A 4,210-nucleotide genomic window follows, 5' to 3' on the forward strand; every position below is an offset into this window, starting at 1 on the left:
ATCGGCTAGATAAACGGTTCTGGTTATTTGGATCTGCCCCTTTCTTCTTTTTATAGGGGTAGTAGATACACCGATCCACTCCATCTGCGTTTACCTGGACTGTGTAAGATGGCACCACCACCATCAGCGCACGATGAACATAAATAAATCTCGATAGCGTTATCTCGACATATCCGTGCCGTGGGCGTTCCTGCGCTCCACCAGCGACGTTGCCCACACGCGTCCTACGTATGGATCCATCTGTCATGGCCTGAACCTGAAGTAAGCTAGGGGACAGAAGGCGCGGTCGCAGAGGCAAATTAACCGGGCGATCAGGGGCGCGCGATCCCTTAGCACGGCGTTGACTGTCGGCAGCGTGGACTGCGTGCGAATCCAAATCATTCTGTTGTGCCGTACGTAGTACGTGGCGCGCGATGCAGCTAGCCGTATACGTTCAGGGTTAGAAGCTGTGGCGTAGGCGTCGACGGAACGTCGGGCCAACAGATGGAGGCGGAGAGAGCGCGCACGCCCGGCCGGGAGTTGGGCTGCGTCGGGACGTGGGGTGGCGGCAGCGGGAAGACGGAGCGGCGGGGATGGCGTGCGCCGGCGGCCGAGGTGGTCGTGGTCGGGCTGTTGGCTACCGTGGCGTTGCTCGTGACGGCTTTCGGCGCCGCCGGCGGCCTGCTGCCGTCCTCGTTGCGAGGAGTGGAGTTCGTGCGAAAGCCAGGTAGTAGTAAGCATCGACAATCGTATTCATTCATTTACGAGACCATCGAAACCGTGGTGCAAGTGCGGTCGTAATCTTGAAGCCTTGTACCGTGCAGTCGACGCGGCGCCATCACCCGTGCATGCGGCACCTGACCGCGACAAGCCGGCGTCGTCGCCTCGGCGCGACCAGGACGTGCGCCTCCTGGGCGGGCTGCTCTCCCCGGCCTTCGACGACCAGTCGTGCCGTTCGCGGTACGCGTCGCCGTCCCTCTACCGCCGTCCGTCGCCGTTCCGCCCCGTCGTCCCACCTCGTGGCGCGCCTCCGGCGGTACGAGGCCTGGCACAGGCGGTGTGGCCCCGGATCGCCGCTCTTCGGGGAAGCCGTCGAGCACCTGCGCTCCGGCCGCAACGCCGCGCGCTCCGAGTGCCAGTACGCGGTGTGGACGCCCTTCAACGGCCTCGGCAACCGCATGCTCGCGCTCGCCTCCACGCTCCTGTACGCGCTGCTCACCGACCGAGTCCTGCTGGTGCACGCGCCGCAGGAGTTCGACGGCCTCTTCTGCGAGCCCTTCCCCGGCAGCTCCTGGACGCTGCCCGCCGGCTTTCCGATCGCCGACTTCGACGCCACCTTCACCATGTTGTCGCCCACGAGCTACAAGAACATGAAGAAGGCCGGCACGATAAACGGCGGTGACCGTGTCAACGTTACCGCCGAGGGGCTCCCCGCGTACGTGTTCCTCGACCTCATCCAGTCCTACACCGACGCCGCCTTCTGCGAAGCCGACCAGCGCGTGCTCGCCAAGTTCAACTGGATGGTGGTCAAGTCCGACGTCTACTTCGCCACCGCGCTCTTCCTCATGCCGGCGTACCGGCGCGAGCTCGCACGGCTATTCCCGGAGAAGGAGGCCGCGTTCCACCACCTCGCGCGGTACCTCTTCCACCCGTCCAACGACGTGTGGGGCATCGTCCGTGAATTCTACGAGGCCTACCTCGCCGGGGCAGACGAGTGCGTCGGCCTGCAGGTGCGCGTGTTCCAGGAGGTGCCGGTGCCGTTCGAGACCATGTACGGCCAGATCATGCGCTGCTCGGAGCAGGAGGGTTTGCTACCCAAGGTCGCACTCGCACAGCAGAATGCCGCCGCGGCGAGAAACACCTCTGCCGTGCCGCCGCCGGACGGCAGGAAGACGAAGGTGACATCGATACTGGTGACGTCGCTGTCCCCGGAGTACTACGAGCGCATCCGCGGCGTGTACCACGCCAACTGGACGGAGACCGGGGATTACGTGGTGGTGCACCAGCCGAGCCACGACGGCGTGCAGCACACGGAGGCGCGCGGCCACAACCAGAGGGCGCTGGCGGAGATATACCTGCTGAGCTTCTGCGACCGCATCGTGACGACGGCCGTGTCGACGTTCGGGTACGTGGCGCACGGGCTGGCCGGGGTGAGGTCGTGGGTGCTGCTGCGGTCGCCGTCGCCAGAGACGCGGGCCGAGCCCGCGTGCGTCCGGTCGTCGACCGTGGAGCCCTGCATGCAGGCCGCGCCGAGACAGATGTGCGGTGCGGCGAAAGGGAGCGACATTGGAGGTCTCGCGCCGTATGTCCGGCACTGCGAGGATGTGCATGGAGGCGTCAAGCTATTTAGCTAGCTAGCGCGCCCATTTCTTTGTCTGTGTACATAATATGCTTGAGAGTGTCTATCTAGCATTCGACTGAAATTAAAATGAGTTTCATTCAAATTTTGTACAAATAGAAACATGGCACGTCTATCCTCAACCAAAGCGAGACACTCCGGATCGACGACAAAGCGGTGGGAGGAGGATAGAATGGACCCTCGGTGGCGTGTCCGCTACGCGGCGGATCTGGAGACCGTCCACACCGTCACCCTTCGCGACGGCGAGCTCCTCCTCCGCAGGGATGCTCTCCGCCTTGTTCTCTACGACGACAAGGGCACGGTGGTGGACGCCCGGGCGCTTCGCGAGCACGAATTCGTCGACATCGGGCACATTATCGCGTTCCCCTGCTTCTTCGCTAGGGTGCGTGACAGGATCCCGGATCCCATGGCAGCCCCGCACCGAGTCGACGACGAGCGTGACCGACGAAACGTGACAGGCCTCGAGGAGACACGGGCGGTACACGGTGCGGGGTTTCGACACCGCATCCCACCAGATCCGCCAAGGGTGGGTCCCGTGGTGGGGGAGGCGCCTGCAATGGCGGCGGCCGTACACGTGGACGAAGATCCAGCGCTACCAGCACATCGCGGCGATCCGGGCGTGAGTACAGAAGCCAAAACCCACTCTCCGCTTGACCTAGACGCCGCTTTCTCCCACTTCTGGGCAGCGCCGAGAAACCCTAGATCCAATCCACCCGCCTCCTTCTCCTGGTGGAGGGGAAAATCGGTGGTGATCTCAGATCCTTCGCTGAGATTGCGGCCTCCCCTCTGCGACCACCTGATTCCATGGCGGATAAGGGCGGGCATGGATTCCGTGGCGACCGCCGCGAGGGATTCGGTGCTGGTCAGGCGGGCCGTGGTGCCGTCCGCTTCGACCGCGGCGGCGGGCGCTTCGATCGTGGCAGCGCGACGACGTCAACAACAACGGCGGCAAGTCCACCCACTCGGACACATCGGGTACCTCGCGCTGGGACGCTACAGCTGCTTCCAAGGAGCGCATCGACAACAATTCGGAGGGCGTGTGGGTGGAGAAGCTCCAGAGATCTACTGGATCTGGCGGGGGGAGCAGCCACCAAGCCGATCTGACTCCCACCCCGCTCGCTCCTCCAGCTGCTAAAGCTTCACCGAAAAATCAGGTGCTACCTTACAAATCTGGCGACCCCTGTCCCATTTGCAAATCTGCTGGTCATTTCCCTGTTCGTTACCCGCAAGCATTTTGTAAGAGATGTAGCAAACTGGGTCATCTTGCTTCCGTTTACAATGAGTTTCTGCCGTGGGAGTGCATTGCTCCGATGTGTGCTTTCCAGGCTAGGGGGCGTTTTTTTTCTATATACATGATTATTGTTCTGCTGAGCAAGCGAGAGAGCGTTCGTGCAACGTTATCATCACTGTCTTGAGGGGGAATCCCACGGTTAAACAGATGAATGACGCGTTCTTCTTGTACCTGGGTAAAACTTGGAGGTGTTCGGCTAAGTTTTTGGAACCTGGTGTCTTTCTGATGAGATTTCCCAACACTAGAGAGGTGGAGAAAGCCTGCTATAGTGACCGTATGACTATGAAACCATGTGGTACTGTAGTTAGGGTCACTCGATGGAATCATGATGATGGTGCTAAGGGGGTTTTGGAAAAATCTTGGGTCAAGGTGGGCAACATCCCCATTGATAAGAGATGCGAGAGAAATGTCGCTTTTGTTGCCTCTCTTGCGGGAGTACCTCTGGAGATCGATATGGCCACGTTGCATCGGCCCGACTCTGTGAGGGTGAAATTGGGTTGCCGTGATGTTGATGAGATCACTCCAGTGGCTGGGTCAGTCCTGGGGGGGGGGAGTTTCTATGATTTCACATTTTCAGTTGA

At 61.1% G+C, this 4,210-nt stretch overlaps 1 pseudogene; it reads left to right on the forward strand.

Annotated features, from left to right (window-relative positions):
* The first annotated feature begins 440 nt into the window (after nt 1–440).
* LOC123134593 (probable fucosyltransferase 8) lies at nt 441–2,376 on the forward strand (annotated as a pseudogene).
* Nucleotides 2,377–4,210: the final 1,834 nt, after the last annotated feature.

The sequence above is a fragment of the Triticum aestivum genome, chromosome 6B (genome assembly GCF_018294505.1).
Source record: "Triticum aestivum cultivar Chinese Spring chromosome 6B, IWGSC CS RefSeq v2.1, whole genome shotgun sequence".
Classification (NCBI taxonomy): domain Eukaryota; kingdom Viridiplantae; phylum Streptophyta; class Magnoliopsida; order Poales; family Poaceae; genus Triticum; species Triticum aestivum.